This window comes from Bos grunniens, chromosome 11, assembly GCF_055505025.1.
Source record: "Bos grunniens cultivar Pamir isolate PY7600 chromosome 11, Bosgru_T2T1.0, whole genome shotgun sequence".
Taxonomy (NCBI): Eukaryota; Metazoa; Chordata; class Mammalia; order Artiodactyla; family Bovidae; genus Bos; species Bos grunniens.
The window spans coordinates 77084429-77112354 of record NC_141175.1 but is presented as its reverse complement, the minus strand read 5'-3'; the positions used below and the strand labels follow the sequence as shown (position 1 = coordinate 77112354).

Here is a 27926-nt window from a genome sequence, read left to right as displayed (position 1 = left end):
GATGAAGACCTATGTCAGTGGCCACCACGACAATGACCAGCAGAGATAAAACAAGACTGAGGTCTGAGAAGATTGTCATTCCCCAGAAGCCATCTTCTCTCAAACTTCCTGCTTACCTCTCTTCCCTTTCTGCTATACTCTTCCTCTAAAACTTCCTTGAATTTGCCCACTTGAGGGGGCAACAGTGATTGCACTGAAGGGAGCAACCGAAGCAACTATTTCTTCAACTGAAGCATGCTGTACATTTACCTGTGGTCTTTTAACTCTGAATGCAGCCAAGAGGCCCTCTAGGACAGTGTAATCAAAAGCAAGCGGAACTAGTAGATGACTGAACAAATCATATAAAAAATGTTTTCATCCGTGGAATGAGGGGAGCATTTTCATTTTTTACTATATATGGTGATTCCTATAATTCTTCTGTATCTCTGTCATCCCCACAGCTTGGCTTGTTTTGTTTTCAGCAGGCAGCTTGTTTTATATTCTGCCCACTTTATACTTAGAACCTGGCTCATATACTGTTAACATTCATTGTTCAGGAAGGAAATGAACTTCAGTTAGTACCTACTGTGCCTCAGTTACTGTCCATGTATACCCTTGGGCTTCCCTGGTGGCTTAGAGGATAAAGCGTCTGCCCACAATGCAGGAGACCCGGGTTCGATCCCTGGGTAGGGAAGATCCCCTGGAGAAGGAAATGACAACCCACTCCAGTATTCTTGCCTGGAAAATCCCATGGATGGAGGAGCCTGATAGGCTATAGTCCATGGGGTCACAAAGAGTCGGACACAACTGAGCGACTTCACTTCACTTCTTCTAAAAAAATGCATTCAACACATTTACGAGGTAGGTATTGCTACTCTAGTTTTTGAAGATGTAGTATAGGAATTCATAATTTTAATTATCAGGATCGAAGTGGTAACGGTAAAATGGAGCCTTATGTCACTTACCCATTTTGACAGGTTATTTTTCTATGCTTCAGTTTCCTTAACTGTAAAGCGGGAATTATTAGGAGTTAGGAGAGGGTTGGCAGATTTCGTATAAAAACAAAACAAAGTAGGAAGTATTTCTCAAATGGAACATTCTTATGCTGAAATTCGGCTTTAACTAGACACACTTGTATTTTATCTAGCAATACTATTTTAGCATTACGGTTACAACAATGTAACCGTGAAAAGAATTTAGCCCAGTCCATAGCACTTAGTGCGCGTTCTGGAGCTCCTTATTAAATTTTGGGTCTGATTCCCAAGCCCTTTTTTTTTTTTTTTTAATCTCACTTTGAGCTTAGTTTCCACATAAACTTTCAGTTAAGCGAGGGTGATACTACTGTAAATTTCTATTAGTGCTTTACCGTTTCTAGAGCTCTTTCAATTAAAGCCTGGCCAATGGCGGAAAGCTCCTGAGGAAACACACAGAGTTCGGGTTACAGAGGGCGGTCGATGCACTCACAGCACTCGCTTCTCTGACTGTCCAGCCTGGCGTCCATCCTCGCCCCGCCCAGCTGCGTCCCGCCCTCTCCCCATCTCGGCCACTCAGCGGCCGCGCCGCGCCCCGCCTGACTCCTATAGGTCCTTCCCGGACAAGCGAGGCCTTTCCATTTTCCCGCCTTCTCCAGCCCCTCCACAGCCCGAAACCTGACTGGCTCACAACATCACCGCCCTCCCTAGCGTGCGAGCCCCCCCTTCCGGACACCGCAACCCCCTTCCTCCGCCTCCCGCCGCCTCAGCAGCCTGCCGGTTCCCAGGCCTGGACCTCGGGTAGGAGGTGGGAGGGGAGTGGGAGGGAAGGGCGGAGCCCCGCTCCGAGGAGTCGCTGGAGGCGGGGACTGGAGGGAGGGGCGGGGCTAATCGCCTTGGCGCCTCGTTGCCATGGCAGCGGGGGGAGGGCGGAGGGAGGGGAGGAAGCGAACGGGAGGGGGATGTGGTACTGCTGCGGCCGCCACCGCAGCTGCCGCTGCCTGCTCGTGGCCGCGTCTTCCCGGAGGCGGCTACTGGAAGCGGCCGAGAGCAGCTGTGGTGCTCTGCCATATTGTGTCTTCCCCTACCCATCCCTCGCCCCTCCGCTGCGGCGGCCGAGCTGACGGTGAGTCCCGAGTGGAGCGGCGCCTTCCCCAGCCGGCGCTGCCCGGCATCCGTGCTCCCTGCCCCGAGCCGCGCCGCGGCTCCCGGGCTCGGAGACAGCGCGTGCGGCAGGCGCCGGGCGTGGGGCGCGGAGGCGGCTGTCCCGTGACGCGCCCGGACATTTTTGTCCCGTGATGAATTGGCGCCGCCAGGGGAGTCTTCCCTTGCGCGTGGCTGGGTGGTTTGTGGGCTCCCGGGGGGCGGCGAACTGAGGGTAGTGCGGCCCGGTGAGGAGTTAGGAGTTTTTCTTGAGGGGTGTAATGACGGCCCGGGAGCGGGTGTCCACGGCGGAAACCGCGGCTAGTGTTGCCGGCACTTCGGAAAGGCTTGGAGGTGGCCCCGAGGACTCTTCGGGCTCGACTCGGGGCGAATCTACTGTTGAGGGAAGCGCCCCAAGCCCGTCGAGAGTCATTGCCGGAACCCCCCCCCCCTCCCCCGGCTTGAAGTGCAGCGAGACGTGCCGGGCGTGGAGTTCTCGTCCGGCCCCGGGCGGACTGGCTGGGCCGTGCCAAGTAGAGCCCGGGGAGGCGCCGGGCGCGGCCGGCAGTGAACTCCGAACAGCCGGGCGGCCGAGCTTTGCGGTGGGCAGGGCTGTGTCATGGATGTGGGGGTGGCCGATCTCGGCACGCTCTGGCCCTTCCTCCAGCGGGCGCCCGGGGGTCCGCCGAGGGTGCTATCTCGGGGTGGGAGTGTTTCTGCTCTGCAATATGGACACTTCCTGTTCGCCGCTTCTCTTGGGCTCTCCATCTCTGCCCTTCATTTCTTTTTACTGGGAAGGCGAGAGGTCGTGAGGGCGTGTGCGAGGTCCCTCAGCCCTTCTGAGTTCGCCCCGCGGCAAAAGCCGGGAGTTTGGAACCCGGGAAGAAGGTGGGAGTCAGGGGAAAGCCGCCCATGTGTGTAGTGCTCCATTTTACTAAACTCCACCCCATTGCCCCTTTGCAGAATGCCTCTTCCCATCGCCGCTCACGAGAGTTAGCGTGTCTTAATTCACTGGGGGCACACTCTCGGGAATCTTCTGGGACCTGATTTCTGCTTTAAAGGCTCTTTAAAGCAGCCCCAGTACTTCGTTTTCTGTTTATAGAAAAAAAGCCTTAGCGTGCAAGGAAATGACACACAACTTCTTTCTTTCACCCCAACTCTGAGGTTGTGGGAAGAGGTCGATTGTTATTTCCAGGTTAGTTTACACTGTTAATCCTGTCTTCTGATTGTGACAGCCACGTGGCCGACTGAGTGTCATTGAGTGCCCTAGCGCCTCTAGAGCAGAGGCTTCAGTGGCAGCCAGGGGCTTTGTAGCCCTGCAGTTGCTTTGGACCCACATTTTGGTGTTTCCTGAGATGGGGAAGTGGAGAAAGCTGAATTGTTCTTCTCTATCTCTGTTCCAACCAAGTCGACTTCTCCGTTTTCCTGCAGTCCGTGTAAGGTGCCTTCTCCTGTTTTGATGATTCGTATTTAAAATCTAAGTAGTATTAGGTACCATTAAGGAGTGATGGGGAACAGAAGAGTACATTATGGAGTTTCTCAACTCTGGGGAAAAAAATCCGTTTGAATTTCAGAGTGGTTAATAAATTTCTAATGTAAACAAAAGTAATAACATTCTGCAGGATTTCTTTTTGATAATTTCATTATGACCTGAAAAGATGTATTACTAGTGGAAATACTTGTTCAGAGATAAAATACTTTGTTTGATTTGTGCATGGGAACTTTTTTTTTTTAGGAAAGTATTAACAGCTAGTAAAGATGTTAACATCAACAGATTTAAAAGAAATGAAACTGTTTTAGAATATATAAAAGTAAGAGGCCAAGGGCTGAAGATCAAAAATAACAGAAAGCAAAATAAATATATTATTAAATGATTTTAAAGTAAGATAAGTTAAAAAATGTTGAAGATAGATATTTGGACAGTTTGGAGTTTTCAGAATTTAGGTATCAATACATACAATTTTAAGTACATACAATCTTTGATTTCATCATGTTAAATTTTGTAAATGTTTTGGCGAATTTGAATTATTTCTGTAACATATATTTTTATTTGCATCAGTTTTATTTGAAGAGTGCTAAACCACAGGAAAAATTTAGAATTATGTGGAAAAGTTATAGCAGCACCATTCATTAGAATTTTAATATGCCATAATAATGGTTTTCAGGGAAGCTAATAGCTAAAAAGATTGGAGAGGCTTCAGTTCAGAAAAGACAATGCAATTGAGAAGTGAATATGTGGGGTGACCACTGAGACCAATGCATAGTTGAGAAAGAAAACTAAATGAGATGAAAAAGTACTTAATATAATGGAGGAAACACTGAAAGCATATGCTGGGAGATAACTACATTAATAGTTATGGGATGTAGCTATCAAATAAAACTTTACAAAGTGCCATCCAAACAAGGATTAATCTTGTTCTTGTGGCAGCTTGTATATGTGTGCCTTGCTTTTGGATTGTTGTCATTTTCGCAACTGGATTTTGCATACTTGCAAAAAGGTCCTCCAGAATAAAGGGCCCAATTCTTTGTTGATTGCTTAGGGAAGAAAAAGTGCTCTAGGATTTGATCCTTATTCTTGGGTTGAAGAGACATGATTAATACATGTGAAAAAAAATTTACAGTGTGAGATGATATAATTAGGAGTTAAATTGTATGATGCATGCAGGTACTGTAAGAGTTGAGAAGGAAATTAGAAGGTTTGAGTGAGACAGAGGAGTAACTTCTTAGATAGAGTAAGTTTTTTGCTTTCAGAAGCCTTACCTTCATGTTAGTCCCCCTAGATTAATCTTCCTAAAGATTATATCACTTTTAATGACCAAAACCTCTTAGATCAAGAGTAATATCAAATTTCTTCTCAAGAGTTTTTGAAATTTGGACCTAGTCTCCCATCTTATCTTCCACAGGAACTGTTCATTATTTACTACTTCAATATGGTATAACAATTTACTTCTTTTTCCCTTGGCTAATGCAACATTTTTCTGTTGGAAATGCACCTACACACATCCTCTTAACCACTGAAAATCTACTCAAACTTGAGGCTTGGTTAAAATGTTAATTGTCTTGAGAGCCTTGGAATCATTTTAGACCTGCCTTCCACCTCTCCAACGGAAAAGTCTTATTCTCTTGGGTTGTAGCATTCTATACTACCTTGTGTGCTTTTTTTTAATAAATAGTTTTCAAGCACCTACCATTTGCCAGGCACTGTTATGGGAACTAAGGCTACAGCCTTGCAAAACAGATTCCCTATTTTTCATCCCAAGAAAATTACAAAGTCTTTGACCACCCAGAGGAGTCTTCCCCCCACCGCCCCCAGATGGGTGCTTAGTGAGTATCTGATTATTTTCTGAATAAAGGAAAGGCAGCACTTACAAGGTAGAGAGATGGATTGAAGGTGTGCATGAAGGGTATGAAAGAATAACCAATTATGGATGGCCTTGCAAACATCACTTCTGAATTTAAACATGGTTTAATCCCCCCCCCCCCAAAAAAGATGGCATTTAAGCCTGGGAATGAGGGGATAAAGTCCTTATTTGAGGAAGGTTCATTTGACAGTGTTGTGCAAGGCTAGTTATTGACTATAGAAGGGGAATAACTTTTGAGAATGAGGTTTGGAAAGGGAGCATAATCAAGAAGATGGTGAGTTTAGTTAGAGGGTAATGTGAGTAGAGGATATCAAGGTGAATATAACCTTTAATGACTAGAGATTAGAGGTGTGAGATAATTCATTCAGTATAGAGGTGACAGCTAATGTTACAATTTTTTGTTACAGAGTTACTAATTGAAGTATGGAGGCCTAAGAATGATGCTTTGGAAAACAAAAGTAAGGAGCATCTGCTTTGGTCATATGTGACTTCATAATTAATACTGTAGACTTGTTCAGAACCTTAATTTCCACTGTATGAGAGTGCTACCAAATATAAAGGATCCAGAAGAATGTTTATCACCATTCACTTCCAAAGGATTTTGATTTATATATTTATTTCTCTTGCCCTTTTTTTAAATTTAAATAAACTTTTGGTTTTAGAATAGTTTTACAATTACAGAAAGTAGCCAGACAGTAGAGTATACCTCACCCAGTGTACCCTATTGTTAACTTCTTACATTACTATGGTACAGTTGTCACAACTAAGGAAACAAAGTTGCTACTTTACTATTAACTAAATTGCATACTTAATTCAGATTTCATTAGTTTTTCCCAAGTGTCCTTCTTCTCTTTCAGAATTCTAGTATCTCACATTTTTCTTATTTTTGATGATTGTGAGAGTTTTTAGGAGTACCAGTCAGAAAGCTTATAGAATATCCCTCAATTGAAAATTACCTGATGTTTTCCTCATGAGTAGACATGGGTAATGGGTTTTAGGGAGGAAGACCACAGAGGTGAAGTGCCATTCCATTCTCATCACAGCATATCAAGCGTACATACTGACAACAAAAAATTGAAAATGTTAACAGGCTTTGATTGCTTGTTTGAGGTCTTTGTCAGGTTTCATTCCCCACCCATTTATACTCTGCTGTTTGGAGTCAAATTGCCAGGCAAGGCTCATGATCAAGGCCTTGACCTAATTTTGATTTGTGTATTTTTTTATTTCCTTCAACCTAATTTTCCTGTCCATAAATAAACATTAAATTTGGACAGATATTTATCGAGCATCTACTGTATTTAAGTGCTGTATTTAAGTATATCGAGCATCTACTGTATTTAAGTATATCTCTTGTGGTGAACAAGAGACATCATTCTACTCTTTTGGAGTCAGCCTGATGTGAACATAAAATAGAATATATCTGCTCACCTATATAGGTCTTATTTCATTGACAGTTGTAAACATAGTATTATTGTAAGCCTAAACGGCTAAATAAAGCTAAGTAGCCATGTAGAAATATGCTGCTATTGTAAAAGTTAAATATGTATACTATTAAAATACCCATCTTTTTGCTACCAACATGAATAATGGAAAAATATTTTGACTGTCTCCAAGTAGGTGTAGTACTGTTAAGTTAGCAGAATAGTTTTATTATTATTATCTTCATATCTTTTCAAGTTTGCACATTGTATAAGAAAATTCTTGACTTCTTGATTGTATTTTCATAGATATTTGCTGCTTTTGCTACTTAGAGGTTTTTTTTTCCCTCTCAGAAGTGATTTGAAAGATAATGTTAAATAAGAATTTCAGTTAATTTTTACTACTTAACTGGGTTAACTGAAAGCATTTTTACATTATTGAAATTCTCTAAAATGCATTGCTAATACATTTACACTTTTCACATTTTACAATGTTCAGCTGACTGAGTATAATTTATTATTTAAATTAGAATTTTGACACAGAGTAGTTATTTTGAATTTTTTATATAACCTTAGAAGTAGAAAATGGAGGAAATTGATGGACTTTACATCCTTGTGGTTTATTTGTCTTAAAAGAGGAAATATAGGAAAAAAGGAAGAGATTTTTTGTGAATTGAGATTTTACTGTTCTGTCTGTCTGCCCTAAGTTTCTGTCCAATTCTTCTGTAAAAGTTCAGGTTAAATTCTTCATCTGTGCTGAGTGAGCAACACTTACTAATAATCATAGCAACAGTTCCTACCTTTTATCAAGTGCCTGCTATATTCTGACATGGTATTATATTAGACACATGAATATATAATTATCCATAATGACTGGGTAGGACATATTTTATTCTTATAAAGAAACAGAAGTTAAGTAAATACCGAGCTGGGTGTTTGAACCCAGGTCTGTCAGATTTTAAAATTTCATATTCTTTGTGCTGTGACCCTAGGTCTTTGAAAAATGGATGTTTGCCAGGAAGAGATAGATGTTTCTTTCCCAGGAAAATAAGGAAGAATACAGGCAAACTAATATTTATACAATGCTTATTCTGTGCCCAGGTGGCTCCAGTGATAAAAGAACCTGCCTTCCAATGCAGGAGACACAGGTTCCATCCCTGGATTGCGAAAAGCCCCTGGAGGAGGGCATGGCAACCCACTCCAGTATTCTTGCCTAGAGAATCCCATGGACAGAGGAGCCTGATGGGCTACAGCCCGTAGGGTCACACAGAATCAAACAGGAATGAAGTGACTTAGCACATTCTGTGACATGAAGGCCACTACTTTGTTCTCATAGTGAATTAAATAAGTAGTGTTATTCCTTGGGATGTAAGGGGTGAAGTCATTTGTCAGAGACTGCATAAGTAAGTTGGTAGGTGATGGGTCTGCTTGACTTCAAAGCCTTATTACTCTTTTACTTTTCTAGTACAGAATACTGCTTTATTTACTCATTTAAACATTTGCTTACTAAATGTTATGGTGTGTGGCAGAGCATAAAAATGAATGTATTTTTGTTCTGCCTCCAAGGATTTATATTCTAGTACAGCATTTCTTAAATGGATGATAGAGAATCAATATAGTAAATTGTGACCAATATTTCTTAAAAAAATACAATCAAATAGAAAATGTCAGTGTGTTGTATGTGGTAAGGGTAAAAGTGTTATTTCATTTTGTTTCAGTTATATATGCAAGCATGTCATGGTTCTCTTATAAAAATGTATTTCTTATTGTGGGATAGCATCAAAAGTTTGAAAACTGGTCTAGTGCCTGAATAATAATGGTGAATAATCAGAAGTAGCAAGTAAGTTCTATATGTCTGAGCCACCAGGGAAGCCCAAGTTCTGTAATAGGACTCTAAATAGGATGCTGAGGAAGCACGATTGGAAAAATTAAATAATTCAAGGAAGGCTGCTAGAGAGAGAACTTAGGGTGGAGAGCCTGAAATACATCTTAAGACATAAAGGAATAAAGAGAACACTGGATATTCAGGAAGCTTGGGTGGTGTGAAATAGGTGCAGACAGAAGCCAAATTTTGTATGGAATTGTCAGCCACCATGCTAAAGATTTTAGATTTTATTAGGCCCGTGGTTTTTCTGAAGTCTCATGGCATTCTTTTGCTAAAGAACAGATAGATTAATATATTTGATTCTATCATATAATCTAGAAACAATTTTAGGAACAGAAAATTTGACCATGTAACAGGTATATAGTATAAAATGGTGTGAGCACAACTGTTGATCACAACCAAAAAATGGTGAAGCAGTTTTGAGGTGACTATCAAACGTTCCTTTTCTATTTTTTCTTGCATTTTTGCTATTGCCAGCAGACTAATGGAAGCAGGTGCTAAAGTTTGAAGAAAACGTTATGAGAAAATTGTTCATTGTTTCCTTTGAATTTGAAGACAACCATAATTCAATTTTGAGGACAGTAGGGGCCCTTTATTGGAATGTTAGTATCATTTCTGTAAGCCAAAGTTTGCAACCTTTACCTCCAGCTGTGTTTTGTTGGGCTTGAAATATTAAAAAAACAAAACAAAACAAAACACCTTTTTCCCGCCTATTTGCCAATATTTAAATGTTGGTGCATTTCACACAAAAATCTAGAGTTCTTTTGTCCCTTGGAAAAAACGAATATTGTGGCAGCATTGGTTTCATAGTTTTGATTGGCTGAAACTTATAAGTAACTGCCCTCTTTTGGCAGTCTCCATCTTTCTTACAGAAGACCAGCTTTACAGTTTGTTGCCTGCCTGGTTCTTGTAAGGCTTTTGAATTGTCTGCTGTGTACTGTTATTTTGTGAAATCCCTTTTAAAAAGGGGGAAAAAAATCCTCTTTTTAAAAGAGGATTTGGGGTCTTTGAAAGATCATTCTGCCAGTATTGGGGAAGATGAATTGGAGGAGTATGAGAGGCATCTGGTTAAAATACTAAGCAGGCGGGATGTCCTTTTCTTCTTCTGTCCTTTTCTCCCATAGTACTTTGTACCTTTCTCAAAGCACTTACTGTATATAGCTTTCTCTTATCTGTGTTGCTTATTTCTTCAACTGAATTGTAAACACCTCATACATAACATGGGCGTCGCAGGTGGCACTCGCGGTAAAGAACCTGCCTGCCAATGCAGGAGACACTAGTTCCATCCCTGGGTGGGGAAGATCCCCTGGAAGAGGTCATGGCAACCCACTCCAGGATTCTTGCCTGGAGAATCCCATGGTCCGAGGAGCTGGGCGGGCTACAGTCCATAGGGTCACAAAGATTCAGACGTGACTGAAGTGACTTAGCACACATGCGCACATAGCACATGCTGAGTGAATGCTTGTTGAATTTAATTATGTTTATTTTTTAAATTACCATGTTTGTTTTTCTCAAAGGTGAGTTTTCTTGGCAGTTTTAGAGTATCTCTCAATGGAAAAAATCTTTTGCATGTTTTAAGTATTGCAGTTTATCCTAAGAATGAGTAAATGTCAAATACTTTTAGAGCATGTGTTACATGTAAAAAACAGATCACATCAGTTCTGTATAATAAGATGGTGGACTTTTTAATTCATTGTCCTGGTTGCCAAACATCAGGATGAAACACTGGGAAGCCTGTCTCTTGGTTTGTCCTGTAATTTTATTAAGTCATTTTGAAGGTTATTCCAAGATGTTGTTGTTACTATGTTTTGTACTGATAGCTAGAAGTAGTAATATAAAAACAAAGATTATGGCTGCTGCTGCTAAGTCGCTTCAGTTGTGTCCGAATCTGTGCGACCCCATGGACGGTAGCCCACCAGGCTCCCCCGTCCCTGGGATTCTCCAGGCAAGAACACTGGAGTGGGTTGCCATTTCCTTCTCCAATGCATGGCATTGGATCATGGCATCTGGTCCCATCACTTCATGGCAAATAGATGGGGCAACAGTGGAAACAGTGACAGACTTTATTTTCTTGGGCTCTAAAATCACTGCAGATGGCGACTGCAGCCATGAAATTAAAAGATGCTTGCTCCTTGGAAGAAAAGCTATGACCAACCTAGACAGCATGTTAAAAAAAGCAGAGACATCACTTTGCTGACAAAGGTCCGTCTAGTCAAAGCTATGGTTTTTCCAGTAGTCATGTATGGATGTGAGAGTTGGACCATAAAGAAAGCTGAGCACTGAAGAATTGATGCTTTTGAACTGTGGTGTTGGAGAAGACTCTTGAGAGTCCCTCGGACACCAAGGAGATCCAACCAGTCCATCCTAAATGAAATCAGTCCTAAATGTTCATTGGAAAGACTGATGCTGAAGCTGAAACTCCAGTACTTCGGCCACCTGACGCGAAGAACTGACTCATTGGAAAAGACCCTGATGCTGGGAAAGATCGAAGGCAGGAGGAGAAGGGGATGACAAAGGATGAGATGGTTGAATGGCATCACTGACTCGATGGACATGAGTTTAAGCAAGCTCTGGGAGATGGTGATTGACAGGGAAGCCTGGCATGCTGTGGTCCATGGGGTCGCAAAGAAACATGACTGAGCAACTGAACTGATAGTTTTTTATTTTCTAAAATTTTTAATGCTTTTTACTGTTAAAATGTACATGCTAAAAACCACCAAAGAAATGTGTGGCTTAGTGAATTATTCTAAGGCCAACATCTTTCACGTTAAGGAATAGAATTTTGCCAGCCACTTTAGATGCCCTTTTACATGCCTATTCCAAAGCATAACTCTCTTTCTTCAAAGAGTAACCAGTATTCTAGCTTTTCTGAAAATCACTTAAGTTTCCCAACTATGTATTCTTATACAGTATGGGTAGCCTGCTTCCTCTTTATTTCTTTCTGATTAACTTTTCTTCCTTTTCATCCTCTGTTTCTCTTAAGGCTTTGTTTGTTTATTTTTTCTCGTATTTCTTTACTTCATTTCTGAAACAGGTTTTTTTCCCCTTCTTTTATTTCAGATTCTTGAGCTCTGTTTTATTTCTGAGCTTTTCTAATTCTGATATATGTTTTTTTTCATGTCTTATGTAATTTTTTAAGCTCATTTTTGTATTTGTACTGTAGTAAGAACATTTAACATGAGATCTACTGTCTTAAAATTTTAAGTGTACAATACAGTATTGTTAACTATAGGAACTCTGTTGTACAGCACATCTCTAGTATTGAACGTATTCATCTTGTGTGCTGGAAACTTTTACCGATGGTCCCTGTTTCCCCCCTGCTTCTGAATTTAACTATTTTTCTGTTTCTCTTATTGTAACTTTGTGTGATATTCTTTCTCAATGCTTTTCATCATTTCTTTACATGAAACTAGTTTTCTTGAACTTCTGGGAGGAGGCTTGGTTCTAATACCTCTTTTAACTTCACAGTCCTGTGTTTTTTGTTGTTGTTGTTCATGATTTTAAAAATGGTGAATGGCTTTCTGAGATTTCCCGGCTCTGTTCTACTCTGGTATTCTGTCTGGACTCTCTTTTATCTCTTTTTTCCCTATCCTGCTTAATTTTTTTGCCATTCCTAGTACTTCCTCTTAAGCTTAGAGTTTGTCTTAGAAGAGAGCCCCAAATGTCAAGTTTTGAATGCTCAAAGGGACTACATTGTTCCATGCTTATAGGAACTGTAGCCTTACTGTGGTCTCCTTGCATTTACCTACTTTTGAAATAGTTTCAGCTTTCGTTCAGTACAAACTGCCCGTCAGTAGTTTCCAGCAAATACTGGCTATTTTGTTGTTTTGTTCTCAAGTCCCTCCTTGCTTCCCTCTGTCTTCTCTCACCTAGACACTGACAGAAAGTAAGACTGTGGACTGTTGGTGATTTGTTTAGGCCCTTTGTATTTTGCGGTTGGTGGGGAGACTTTGTTAAACATAGTTTTGTAGATATCCGTATTACCTGTGGGTTTGGGGTTTGCTCTCTAGTTGCTCACTCTGTTTTTATGTGAAGATTTTCAAGGAATCAAAATTTGTTACCACCAAAGTTAACATCTTCTCAAAATCCTTTTCCTAATTTAATTTGGGGAGTGCACATGTCTTTTTCCCCTCGAATCTTAACAAAAAACTTTCATTTCTTCTGAAATTATTGCCACTTAATACTGTCCACTGATTGTAGGTACATGTCACGAAATTCTGAACCTGTTGTTTTGCCCTGATTATTTCTTTGTAATTAAGAGAACCTTTAAGAATCTATTAAAGATCCTTTGGGAAATTGTGACAGGGTCATGGGCTTGTCTTTCTGTTGTACATGTACAAGTGTTTGTGCTTTGACTTTTAATGCTTTAGCTTTTTCCAATATTTAAAAGCTAACCTACATTTAGGTTACCATACAGTGATATGCCTAGAACCATTCTTAAATTATGGAGCAAAAATTGGGTTAAATACTAAGAATCAGATGCATGTAAGTAAATAATTGCAGTATGAGACATGCGCTTCTAGACATAGATTCTAGTGCTGTGGAAACACAGAGTAAGAACTTTCCCCAAGGAATGGGATTGAGTGAGGTGGGTTTTATAGTCATAATGGGGGTTTATTAATGCTGTGTCAGTACCTTTAATAACTCATTTTCCCTATTTTGTCAGACTTTTCCTTTGGTAGTTCTTTATACAAATGGATTAACAGTAAGCTTCCTTTAATTGCAACTTCAAAATAGCATATTGTTCACATGGAATTAAAATAATTGATGTCTTAAAGTTTTCTTTTGTGATAAAATTTCTTAAGTAGAGAAGTGAAATTTAGGAAGTGAAAAGATCACAGAGCATAGTGGAACATAGTATCTAACGTAATATTATCATTGCAGTATAATTTAAATATAATTTTAGCTTTGTGTTTCTTGTCTAGTGGCAGCAAGTTAGAACCAAGTTGTACTTGCTTGAAGTATTCTTAGGTGTGTTGAGCCCATTAGTTCCTAGTCTCTTCTGGGTTCTATTAGTTTTTTATTTACTTTATAACATAGAACTTCAGTGTTTATAAAGGGATTTCATGTTGATTATTTCTTTTGCACTGTTGACACAAATAACTACTGTAAAAAGAGGACGTATAAACACATTTAGAACATTGTAAGAGAGACTGAAAATCCCTAAGAGAAGTTCAGGTGGGAATTACATGGAGGAATTGTCATTAAATGAGGCCATAAACATTAGGGTTTTGACTGAATAGTGGTAGGGAGGGTAAACAATCCAGATGTTGCAAGAGAAAGATTCTATTTAATAATGTGTATCTTTAATAATTTAGCATAAATATATCTGACTTTAGTAAGTGTTCATATAAGCTTAGTTTAGTCCTATTTTAAAGAGGACTTAATTTTATGTTAACTTACTATTACTCTTGTGGGGGTGTTTGTTTTTATTTACCTATTTATTTTTAACTGCTGGGTCTTCGATGCTCCATGGACTTTTCTTCAGTTGTGGCAAACAGGGGCTACTCTCTGGCTGTGGTGTGCGGGCTTCTTACTGCAGTGGCGTCTCTTGTGGAGCACAGGCTCTGGGGAGCCCGAGCACCAGCAGCTACTGCATGTGGGCTCAGTAGTTGAGGCTCCCAGCACTCCAGGACGGGCTAAGGCAGTTGTGGTACACGAGCTTAGTTGTGTGCGTGGGATCTTCCTGGATCAGGGATTGAACCTATGTCTCCTGCACTGGTAGGCAAATTCTTTACCACTGAACCGCCAGGGGAGCCCCTGTATTGTTTTTAGAATTACATAAAAAAATCAGTATATCAAATCAGCCATATACAGTCTTTAAGTTCTAATTTTGCTTTCCAAATTTGTTATGGGGGCATTAGTAATGTAAGATATCACTGTTTGCCTTTATTAAATTTATTTTGATCATGAATGTGCTTTTAAAAGATGCTTATTTTCAGTGGAACAATTTAACTTACTGTATACTTACTGCATGGCTGACTAATTATGGCTTATATTCAAAGCACTGAAAGCCATATTACCCATAAATAAATTTTGGTGACAAAGATTACCACCTGTTTGTATTCCCATGCCAACCAAATTTATCTTTTTACTTTAGGATGTTTGATCTGTTGATTTTTCAGGTTTCTGAAACTTTGTTCCTTTCAAAATAGCTTTTCAAGTACAGTTATAGTGCTATCGAAAAGCTGAAGTGCCTGTTGGCTTCCTGGTTACAATATGGTGATATTACTTCTCATTCTACATGGTAAAGGTATTTCCTTCCATTTGTGTTTTATTTACTTTTCTGTACTGTTTTTTTCAGCTTCTAATGCACTTTTCTTCAGACGTGACATTGATCGTCATCTCAAAGGTTGAGAAGATGGGTCTTCCAAGCTAGATTTACACCAAAAGCTAGTAGTGCTTTTTTTCTATCATGTTTCATAACATGTAAGATACACTTGTGCTGTGTTTTAGATACTAATAGAAGTTACAAATTATTTTGTCATCACCTTATCTGATTCTTTTCAACCCCGTGGACTGGGACTCACAGTCCCACCAGGCTACAACTGTCCATGGAATTCTCCAGGTGAGAATTCTGGAGTAGGTAGCCTTCCCTTCTCCAGGGGATTTTCCCAAATGAGGGGTCAAACCCGGGCCTCTTGCATTGCAGGCAGATTCTTTACCATCTGAGCCACCAGGGAAGCCTTTAAAAGCATTTATTCAGTTCAGTTCAGTTCAGTCACTCAGTCGTGTCTGACTCTTTGCGACCCTGTGAATTGCAGCATGCCAGGCCTCCCTGTCCATCACCAACTCCCAGAGTTCACTCAAACTCACATCCGTCGAGTCAGTGATGCCATCTCATCCTCTGTCGTCCCCTTTTCTTCCTGCCCCCAGTCCCTCCCAGCATCAGAGCCTTTTCCAGTGAGTCAACTCTTCGCATGAGGTGGCCAAAGTATTGGAGTTTCAGCTTTAGCATCAGTCTTTCCAAAGAACACCCAGGACTGATCTCCTTTAGAATGGACTGGTTGGACCTCCTTGCAGTCCAAGGGTTAGAAATACCTATTTTTCTCAACAGAGAAAATTTTCACTCAACTTAGATCAATTGTGGAACTATTTTTTGAAACCAGTGTTTCTCTGTGAAAGGCGGGTTATATGCTAGGGTTCATTTAAAAAAAAGGGTAATTTGGTCTTTATACAGAGAATATCAGGTTTCTTTACTGGTTAGAAGCTAACACCTTTCTTTCTTTTTTTTTTTTTTTAACTTATAAAGCTATTGCTTCATTTTAACATCTTCAAGAAAGAAATGAACAACTGAGACCCTTTTTAATGTTTTAAAGATAAGTGCTGCAACAGTGTGTATGGAAACTCTATACTGTGTGCAGATAGCACAGAATTGTTCAGATAGAAGTGGCATTTGAACCATGGTTTACGCAGTGTATCTGGGCAAGTTGATTTAGGGGATAAGTGGATTTGGTGGAAGATTACCACAACAGTTCCCCCTCCCCTCCCTGATTTTAGTGTTTTCTGCCATTTATTTAGCATGAGTTGGTCAAAGGTTTTTCCCTCATTCAATTTTCTTTTTTTTTTAATCCCTATTTGAAAAAGTTTCCCTATGAGACAAATGTTTGACCCTTTTGTATTCTGTGTCCTCCCCTCCCTTTCCCTTTCTTGACTGGAAAATGCAGCTGCACACATTTTTTGTTTAGAGACAATGGATCACATGCTGTGTCACCTAAATCTATGACCAAGAGGCAGTTTTATCCCTCAGAGACCGAAATGCTTCAGTTGTCCTGGATATGTGACATCATGTAGCATTATAATCAAACATGCGTCTTTTTGCAGTCATACTTTAGGGATTTGAACCTATCCTCTACTCTCAATATTGGATTTTACAGGATCAGTTCAGTTCAGTCGCTCAGTCTATAACAGAGAACCTTTAAAACAAAGAATGTATTGTAGGAAAAGGTTGTGAGTTCCTTCAATATGGCTTATTTTTTTTTCTTACCTAAGAGTTACCAAAGTTATCAGATATTGTGAGCTAGTAGAATATTAAAGTTTTTAGCATTGTATTTGTTACACAATGCCTTGCAAATAGTATGTGCTCAATAAGTGTTACAGTATTATTACTACCAGTGTGGTAAATTAGCAAAAAAATTGTTTTCGTGATTTAAAAATGATGAACTTGAGATTTTGAAAATAGTATCTGTAAACTGCTAAAATATTTAATGATGAGCTTGTTGTAAGCTTATTGTATTGCTGAGTCAATCTAGTAAATGTAGTACTATGGCTTCCAGTCTTGAGTAGTGGTACATTTTATAGCTAATTAATAAAAATGGTTTATTCCTAAGGAGATGAAGATGAGGAAAGGAGGGGAAATTGAATGGAAATTCCTTTTATTATATAGCATATCTTAATCAGAGACCAAGCTTAAATCACAGTAAATAACTGAAGTAACTGCCAGGCAATTCTGATAAAATTCATAAACATCTTGGATTTCTGTGTTATACCTTAACTCTGTGGTATATGTTTTCTGTGGAAAGCATTGTTTAGTCATCTGAGCTAAGTGAATGACAGCTTGTTTCCCCTTGCTAGGGTTACCATAGCCTGTCAGATGATGTTTTATATTGGTTACCTTAAGGTGATTGGATGGAAAAGCCACAAGTCTGAGAAGGGGCCTACTCTCTGTTTGCTCTTTTGACACTTCTAAGATTGTTTAATTTACTGGTAACAATAAGTTCTTGGTGAGAGGTAAAATGACAAGTCAATAGACATGTTTCCAAATGTCTTAAGAGCATGTAAAAAGACATAATTAGAGATTGTACGTGTATAAAATTAAATATAACCAAATATTATACTCATTTGTCACAAGTTTTAGCAATTTGGATGTTTAAAATGTTTATAGTGAGACTGATTTTAAATAGGAAGCTAGACTAGTAGGGTGAAAATGGTGAGAAACAGCTTTGTTTGTAGTTCAGATGCTGCCATATAGCTTGAGATTATCCATCCCTTGCTTTAAGCATGGGACTGACTGGAAGCCTTCTTCAGGGCCTCTTGGTATGATTGCTCAAGAGGGTTTCAACTTCTTTCCATTTCTAGTAGAACATAACAGATGGCGTGGTTCCTTTTCACTCCAGTGTAGTAAAAGTTTTTTAGAAACAGCAAAATGATTTTTCTCATTTATCCTTTCTGTATAATGAGGAAAGAAATATTCAGTGATGTTCAGGGGTATAAGAAAAAAATAAATTGTGATAAATTTGCTTCCTGGTGGTTCAGATGGTAAAGAATCTGCCTGCAATGCAGGAGACCCAGGTTTGATGCCTGGGTCAGGAAGAGCCCCTGGAGAAGGGAATGACTACCTACTTCAATTATCTTGTCTGGAGAATTCCATGGACAGAGGAGCCTGGCATAGTACATGGGGGTCACAAAGAGTCAGACATGGCTGAGCAACTAACACAAATGCACATCAAAAATTAGCTATTTTTTGATATCTTTTTTCAATACTACTCTTCATTTCCTAAAAACAATTATTATATGATATAATGAATTAAATATAAATTTACAATTAAAAATTGTCTTACAAACAACTTACAGATATAGGGTTCTAAGAACTATGATATAGGTAAGATAAAAACTTAATTAAAATTGAAAAATGTAACATGAAACTCTAGAATAATTTGAAAAGGACTTTTAAAAATTATTAAACACATTTATAGAACTGAATTAATTGCAATTAAGTCCTTATTTGCCATGGATTTATTTTAATAAGGTATACATGAAAAAGCTTTTATGTTCATGGGAATTGCTGGACTGAGAGCCTGATTTTGGGGGTTGTTTAATTTTATATACATGAGTCCATATTTTTAAGGTACTATAGATATTATCCAGAAACTTACAATATAGTAATATCTTGAAAGAAATTATTTTGTATATTTTAACTTGGTGAGAATTCTGTCGATTCAGGATAGTAGATTCTGAACTAGTTGGATATAAATAAAGCTATGTATGTAGATGGGGCTTCCCTGGTGGCTCAGTAATAAAGAATCCACCTGCCAATACCAAAGACCCAGGTTTGATCCCTGGGTCAGGAAGATACCTGAAGAAGGAAATGGCAATCCACTCCAGTATTCTTGCCTGGGAAATCCCATGGACAGAGGAGCCTGATGGGCTATGGTCCACGGGACTGCATGAGTTGGACATGACTTACCGACTAAACAACGACATGTATGTATGTATATTATTGTCCTGTTTGATTATAGCATTATATTGCCACTGCCTCTTTTATTATTCAGAATGTCATTACTAGTGAAAGCTTAGCATACTTCATTTCATAGGTAGTGTACTTGGTTTGTTTGTTTTTATATATAAATTATTGTGTATTAGAATGTTAGCATTAGGCAGAGCTGTTAATAAAGGAACGTAAACTCTTCAGGGGCTATTAATAGCAATCAACTTTAAAAAGTTCTGAAAGTTTATATATGGTTTAAATTCTTTTAGATTATTAAACTAGAAAGATTTGAAGAAAGATTCTGTCATGCGGCACGATTGGTAAAAGATTGACATAACAGAGTTCATGGAAACAGTAAAAGGAAGTGAAAGTCACATCATAAAGAACATGATGAAACTGTTATTGCAGCACTCTTCTGAGAAGTCCTAATTTGTGCCATACCAGCGGGTGTCATTAGTTTAGAAGGAGGCCCTCCTTAATGCTAGAACTTTTTTAAAACTTCTAAACTTTAGAACATAAAATATTGTTATGGATCTTATACTCTACTTTTTAAATTTGAGAGATACAACATTTATATATATATACTGCTTTAGAAAGAAAGCTAATAATAGTTTAAAAATTAATCATAGTAATAATAATTAGACTTTCCTGGTGGCTCAGACAGTAAAGCATCTAGTATTAATTACCAGCTAGTATTCATTGTGTCCTTACTCTCTACCTCTGTTCTAAGTCCTTTATATTCTCATTTAGTTTGTACTGACAATCTTATGAAAGTAGGTACTGTTAGAATTCTACATTGATAGGTCTTCTAGTCTGTTGAGTAGCAGAGCTGGATTTGAACCCAGGAGTATCTCTTCACAACTCATGCTTCCTCTTAAACCCTCTGCTTCACTGCCACCAGATTCTAATATTAATAATAATGATTTCTATTTTATGACTTATAATATGAAATTGTCTTATCTTTCACAATTTTAACTTCAAATGTACTGCCTCCTCACGTTTCTATTCATTATTTTCTAGTATTACATACATTTATTCCTTTCTCAAGGAAGAAGCCTTTCATTGTATAGTTGTACACTATTTTACCATATAACTAACAACTGTGACAACAGACCTGTGAGTGTAGTAGGAATAAAAGGTTTCTTCTTGAAGGACCAGGAGAGATCATTCTGAATAGTATAACTTTTATACCTCTCTTTTTCTCTTTTATCACATTACTTTATGTAAAGACATTATACTCATAATCCAATATAGCTAATATGTTATCTTTGGAATATATTTAAAATTCCTATATGCATTTAGGTATTTCTGGCATTTTAAAGTTCATATTATAGTATATTTCCTGCTTAACAGGAGATTATTTATTCTGTATCCTCAACTGTTAAATTATAAGTAGACAAAAAGGGTCTCCTAAGTAGTTGGGAAGAAACTTTCAAAGTTTATGCACTAAATTCATGTACCTTAATGTGGACTCTTTGCCCTTATCAAATCTGTATGAAATTCTAATGAAACTTAGCTGGCTTTCCAGTCTATAGCAGATAATGTTTCTATAATTGTATTTCCATGTTTTTAATAGAATGCTCTGAAAGCCAAATTTTCTTTTAACCCATTGAGTGGTAAAACATAATATGAACTGATAGAAGACTATTGATGGTCTTTATTTACTCCCTTCTTAGTGTGAATATACATTTTTCTGCAGAAATATTAACATCTTTCTTATGGGGTCCTGTCTCAGACCTCAATGACACGTCGTATAACATATCACATATACATCGTAGTCTCTTTCTAAAATCCAAAATACTCTATAAATTCTGAAATATATCTGCCTTCAAGGATATTAGATAAGGGATCATATACCTGTGTAATCAGATACAGTGACTACAGTACAACTGAGAACTAGCATATAGAACTAAGATTAGTCCAGTAACTCAAGCATAGCAAATGTGAGACCTTTCAGTGTAAAGCAGTGTTTGTAACTGGAATAATACATAGATCTCTTTTAAAGAAAATAATTATAGATTCCATTTTTAGAATCACTGACTTTAGTATCTGAAGTAAGTTTATTTTTGTCTTTTTTTCCTTTATATTGCTTCTGAAATGAAAGCACAAAATGAAAATTTTTAAAACTTGTGTCCCCGAGAGTTTATCCATGGCGCATACTAATTGAGAAATACTGAGAAAGTGGCAAATAGTCCTATATACTTGAACAATCCCTGTGAGTATTATTCTTTGCCAAATCTTTGTTTACAATAGCTTGAATCATGTATGTGTTAAGTCGCTTCAGTTGGGTCCGAGTCTTTGTGACCCTATGGACTATAGCCCACCAGGCTCCTCTGTCCATGGGATTCTCCAGGCAAAAATACTGCAGTGGGTCGTCATGCCCTCCTCCAGGGAGTCTCCCAACCCAGGGATCAAACCTGCATCTTCTGTGGCTCCTGCATTGCAGGCAGATTCTTTACTGCTGAGCCACGGGAGAAGCCCTTCATATATGCAACTAGGAGATATACAAACATTAGTGGAGTTGGGAAGGCTAAGATTTTTCTTGCAAGCCACCAAGCATTTCTGAACACTTTGAGTGTTTTTGCTATGTGCCAGACAGCCTGGCACTTGGATGAAGAGGTGAGAGGAAAGTGGAGCAGGGTTGGGATGGAGAGAGTGGGCTTCGGAAAACGCAGGTGTTGTCCTGGATGCACTGCCTCACAGGAAATGGTTTTGGCAAAATCACTGGTTCTGAGGCTCTTTCTTCCACAGTAAAATGAAAGGGTTGGAGTATATCTCTTGGCCCCTGTTCGCTTTGGTGTTCTGTGACCTGCTGCCATGGAAACAATACAAACATTGAAGTGGGGCTTAAACCTCACCTTCCACTTGGAACCACATTTTCCCTTTGACTCCTAAGGCTTCTAGATCTGCCTCAACTATGAGGGACATTAGAGGAAAGGACACAAAGGTAGACTGAGTCAAGACCTGCCAGTGGGGGCCCCAGTGAGGATCGGGCCCCCAGCGTGAATCATAGTTAAGGGGTCAAAATGTTTTTCCTATATTTAAAAAGTATGATTTTTAAAGGGGATGAGAAGAAGCACCCTCTTGAACAAAAAATGTACACCTGACTTTTAATTACTACCTTTCACCTCCAGGGAACTGTCTTCTACCTACGACCAGCTGGCAATCACTGTCATTACGAGCAACTCTTAGTGATAGTAAGTCAAAGTTCCCAAATGTAGGGAAGCAGAAGAAACTTAAGAACCAGTGCTCTGAAATATGGGATAATTTACTTCAGAGATATTTCCATCAGAAACTAATGTTAACATGTGTTTCCAGCGACATGGCGAACTAAGTACCTGGAGCAGCCTTTCTGCTGAAAACAACCTAAAATGCTGGATCAAATTCATCAGTGCTCATGCCCAAAAGTAAAGACTGTTTAAACCAAATATTAATTGGAAACCCAGTGAGGTAAGCTGAGTACTGAAGCTGGCTGTTGCCTTGAAGGTATTTACCAAGTCAAGTGAGCTTCTGTTTTCATGGCCTTGTGGGGGCTCAGGGATCATGAATCAAAACCCAGAGCCAGCTAAAGTAAAAACATTTAGGTCTTCCCCGGTAATAGCGCTTTACCATAGGTATAAGAGTGATCTAGAAATTCTTTCCCAACAAAGAAAGTTATCTTTCTAGAATATTGCTGTGAACAGGAAAAATAAATCTCTACTGAAAATTTGTTACCACAAACCAGCCCTGACACTTGTTTGCAGCTTGAATTCACATTTGACCGCAAGCTAAGAATTTTAACTGATCCTGGATTGTTGCTACTCCCAGGGGCCTGACAGAAGTAGCACAAATCATAATCGTGAAAGAATTCCTGTTGGTAAAGTTTTAATGAAAAAATGAGATGCTTAAAATAAAAGTTTACAAACCATCTAAGGAAATAGGGCACAATGTAAGAGAATCTGTATTCAGACCTACAGTTAGATCATGTCTTGGGGTTATCAGATATAAAATATAAAAGAAGTATATCTAATATGTTCAATGAGGAAAAGAGCAAACATTTTGTAAAAGAATCAGAAGTTCTAGAAATGGAAATATATAGTAACTGAAATTAGAATACAAGGGATAGATAAAAGCAAATAGACCCCATTGGAGAAAAAAATGATATAACAAAAGATAAACCTGAAGAAATACAGAGAGACAAGAAAATGAAAATTATAAAAGAGGTTAGTAAAGGGGAAATATTTGAGAAAACATGGAGCGCTTTGAAAGGATTATCAGTTTTCGATAGCAATAATGGAAATAGAGACCATGAAACTAATAAACTCAGTGAAAATAAATCTAGAAACTGACCTACTCTGAAACTGAAGTGAAAGTGTTACTCCCTCAGTTATTTCCAACTCTTTGCGACCCCATGGATTGTAGCCTGCCAGGCTCCTCTGTTCATGGATTCTTCAGGCAAGAATACTGGAGTGGGTTGCCATTGAACTACTCTAATTCAACCCAGAATTCTATAGCTAGCAAAAAAAATAACTTTTGAGAACAAGGGCCAAGTAAAGACATGCTCAGAGAAATTTGAAAGATCACTAGCAGACCGCTTTTTTTTTTTAGATTGAAGTATGATTGATTCAGTGTTAATTTCTGCTTTTTAGCAAAGTGATTCAGGTGTACATATATGTATATTCTTTTTCATTTTCTTTTCCATTATGGTTTATGAAAGGATATTGAATATAGTTGCCTGTGTGATAAAATAGGACCTTGTTTATCCATTCTGTATATAATCATTTGTGTCTGCTAAATCCAAACTCTCATGCTGTCCCTCCCCCACCTCCCTAGCAGACCATTTAAAATAGAAGGAAAATGGTCATTGAAAGTCTGAGATTCAGGAAGGAATGATGATCAAAGGACAGTGGTAACTGTATGTTAAAGAAGTGTAATTTAATTTTCAAAACTTGTATAAACAACAATAATAGTGTCTTAAAAGACGCTTACTCCTTGGAAGGAAAGTTATGACCAACCTAAATAGCATATTCAAAAGCAGAGACATTACTTTGCCAACAAAGGTTCGTCTAGTCAAGGCTGTGGTTTTTCCTGTGGTCATGTATGGATGTGAGAGTTGGACTGTGAAGAAGGCTGAGCGCCCAAGAATTGATGCTTTTGAAGTGTGGTGTTGGAGAAGACTCTTGAGAGTCCCTTGGACTGCAAGGAGATCCAACCAGTCCATTCTGAAGAAGATCAGCCCTGGGATTTCTTTGGAAGGAATGATGCTAAAGCTGAAACTCCAGTATTTTGGCCACCTCATGGGAAGAGTTGACTCATTGGAAAAGACTCTGATGCTGGGAGGGATTGGGGGCAGGAGGAGAAGGGGACGACAGAGGATGAGATGGCTGGATGGCATCACGGACTCGATGGACGTTGAGTCTGAGTGAACTCCGGGAGTTGGTGATGGACAGGGAGGCCTGGCGTGCTGCGATTCATGGGATTGCAAAGAGTCGGACACGACTGAGCGACTGAACTGAACTGAACTGATGGGGTTAAAAAAAGCTAGAACGAAAACAGCAGTTATTTTAGTTATCTACTAAATGCCAGTTATTTTATAAACTGGGAGGAGGTGATTTGAGCTAGTATTCAAAAGATCTTTTTATTACTGAGGAGAAGATTAAAAGTAACTTTGGATTTTGATAAGTATGTGTGGTAGAAAATTTTAAGTAACACTTAAGTAATAGAAATACATAACTTCCAAACTAGTAGATGATGAAAAGATGGAACCAGAAAAAAATAATCCCAAAGAAGGCAAGCGGGATAAGAGAGAAGAAAACAGAATGCAATAATAAGATGATACAAGTAAATCTCATATCAGTGCCTTACATTTTAAAATGTTTAGCTATATGGGAGTTAGTACAGACTACAAAGAAACAATGAAGAAGGAAATGGCAACCCACTCCAATATTCTTGCCTGGAGAGACACATGGACAGAGGAGCCTGGTGGGCTACAGTCCATGGGGTTGCAAAGAATCAGACATGACTTAGTGACTAAACAACAAAGAAACAAAAGGAAAACATGTTGTAGGTAAAATGATGGAAAAAGATATACCAGGCAAATATTGCTGCTGCTGCTGCTGCTGCTAAGTCACTTCGGTCGTGTCCGACTCTGTGCAGCCCCATAGATGGCAGCCCACCAGGCTGCCCCATCCCTGGGATTCTCCAGGCAAGAACACTGGAGTGGGTTGTCATTTCCTTCTCCAAAAGCATGAAAGTGAAAAGTGAAAGTGAAGTTGCTCAGTCGTGTCCGACTCTTAGCGACCGCATGGACTGCAGCCCACCAGGCTCCTCCATCCATGGGATTTTCCAGGCAAGAGTACTGGAGTGGGGTGCCATTGCCTTCTCCAGGCAAATATTAATGAAATGAAAACGGGGATGTCATTTGAAATAGACTTTTAAGGCAAGTAGAATTACTAGAGATAAAAGAGTTGATACACAACAGTATATGTTTCACTTCTCCATCAATATATAGAAGTTTTAAATTTGTATGCAACTAATACTGAAAACCACAAATAAAATATATTAATACCACAAGGAAAAATTGACAAATTTCACCAGTGTAGTGGGAGATTGTAATATATCTAACTCATTAATTGGTAAAGAGAGCAAACCGCCCCCCCCCCCAAAAAAAATCAGGAATATAGAAAACTTAAACAATGTAGTTAACAAGCTTGATCCAATGGACATATATTGCATCCAATCACTGTAGAAACATCAGCTGAATCATCATGAAAATCAACACCTACTGGACCATCAAGCAAGTTTCAACAAATTTCAGAGGGTTAGTATGCTATAAATCATTAAAGTTAGAAATCAATAAGAAAAAAAATCCCATGGAAATTAAAATATATTCTGTTAAATAACTTACATATGAAAAAGGAAATGTTAATGGAACTCTTGCTGCCCTTTGTCTAGAAAGTGTTAAGTCATTCCTCAATTTTGCGTGTGGCAAACACAATCCTGAGAAATGGGTCACATAAAGGTCTTTCATTCTTGGCATGCCTAGTGAGAATGTTAGAGTGCTAAGAGCCAATGATGGGTTGGTTCTCCCAACAGAAAAGACAAAATTTTTAGTAAATGATGCTGGAACAATTGTGTATTCATATGTAAAAAATGAAATTGAATTTAAAAAAATACATCCATACATTTTGGGGGTGAAACTGAAGACTTAAATGTGAAAGGTAAAAGCTATAATACATATAGAAGACAGTATGGGATAAAACTTCTATGAATTTTGTATACAGAAGAAATTCTTAAATGAGAAACACTATAGTAACTATATAAAGAAAAGAGTTAATTCACCCTGTTAAAGTTGAGAACCTTTTCATTAATAGGCAACAAAAAGACAAGCCATATAAATAGGGAAAGATATTTGCATTACATATAAAAATTAGTATCCAAACAATACAAATGGCTTCAGTAGACACTTAATGGAAAGGGGCACACACACAAAAATTTTATATATATATATATATATATATATATATATATATATATACACACACACACACACACACACGTTTGCCTTCTAGGTTTCTTTTGTATGTGAAGAGATAGTCAACTCCATTAATAATATGGGCAATGCAAATTATACCACAAGGAGATACAAATTCACAGTCATCAGGTTGGCAAAAATTTTTTTTGATGGGTTCATGGAGCAAACAGTATACTTGTACATTCCTGGTAGTAATCTGTCCTTAGCAGTTAAAGTTGAAGAAAAGAATACTCTGACCCAGTGACTCTGCTGCTTCACATGTATTGTGCTTTTAGAATTTCAGAAAACTTGTTTACAGTTGTGTTCCAAGGGATATAAACAAGGATGTCTATAGCAATACTACTTGTTTTTTTTTTTTTTTTTTTTGCATTTTATTTTATTTTATTTTTTTGGTTTTTTCTCCAATTTTATTTTATTTTTAAACTTTACATAATTGTATTAGTTTTGCCAAATATCAAAATGAATCCGCCACAGGTATACATGTGTTCCCCATCCCGAACCCTCCTCCCTCCTCCCTCCCCATACCATCCCTCTGGGCCGTCCCAGTGCACCAGCCCCAAGCATCCAGCATCATGCATCGAACCTGGACTGGCAACTCATTTCCCACATGATACTTTACATGTTTCATTGCCATTCTCCCAAATCTTCCCACCCTCTCCCTCTCCCACAGAGTCCATAAGACCGTTCTATACATCAGTGTCTCTTTTGCTGTCTCGTACACCGGGTTATTGTTACCATCTTTCTAAATTCCATATATATGCGTTAGTATACTGTATTTATGTTTTTCCTTCTGGCTTACTTCACTCTGTATAATAGGCTCCAGTTTCATCCACCTCATTAGAACTGATTCAAATGTATTCTTTTTAATGGCTGAGTAATACTCCATTGTGTATATGTACCACAGCTTTCTTATCCATTCATCTGCTGATGGACATCTAGGTTGCTTCCATGTCTTGGCTATTATAAACAGTGCTGCGATGAACATTGGGGTACACGTGTCTCTTTCCCTTCTGGTTTTCTCAGTGTGTATGCCCAGCAGTGGGGTTGCTGGATCATAAGGCAGTTCTATTTCCAGTTTTTTAAGGAATCTCCACACTGTTCTCCATAGTGGCTGTACTAGTTTGCATTCCCACCAACAGTGTAAGAGGGTTCCCTTTTCTCCACACCCTCTCCAGCATTTATTATTTGTAGACTTTTGTATAGCAGCCATTCTGACTGGTGTGAAATGGTACCTCATAGTGGTTTTGATTTGCATTTCTCTGATAATGAGTGATGTTGAGCATCTTTTCATGTGTTTGTTAGCCATCTGTATGTCTTTTTTGGAGAAATGTCTATTTAGTTCTTTAGCCCATTTTTTGATTGGGTCGTTTATTTTTCTGGAGTTGAGCTGTAGGAGTTGCTTGTATATTTTTGAGATTAGTTGTTTGTCGGTTGCTTCATTTGCTATT

General features: G+C 38.7%; 1 protein-coding gene across 6 annotated transcripts in view; it reads left to right on the top strand.

Moving 5' to 3' along the window:
* Window positions 1-1529: 1529 nt before the first annotated feature.
* The window catches only part of FOXN2 (forkhead box N2), a 61025-nt gene continuing 34628 nt past the window's right edge, over window positions 1530-27926 (top strand). The window contains exons 1-2 of one of the 6 annotated variants that reach the window (XM_086327071.1): window positions 1858-2076; window positions 5863-5913. The gene's annotated coding sequence lies outside the window, so the exon portion shown is untranslated. Of the gene's footprint in view, window positions 1752-1833; window positions 2077-3328; window positions 3530-5862; window positions 5914-22104; window positions 22163-22283; window positions 22416-27926 lie in introns of those variants that run through there. The other 5 variants (XM_086327074.1, XM_086327073.1, XM_086327075.1 and 2 more) reach the window with 5 other exon arrangements.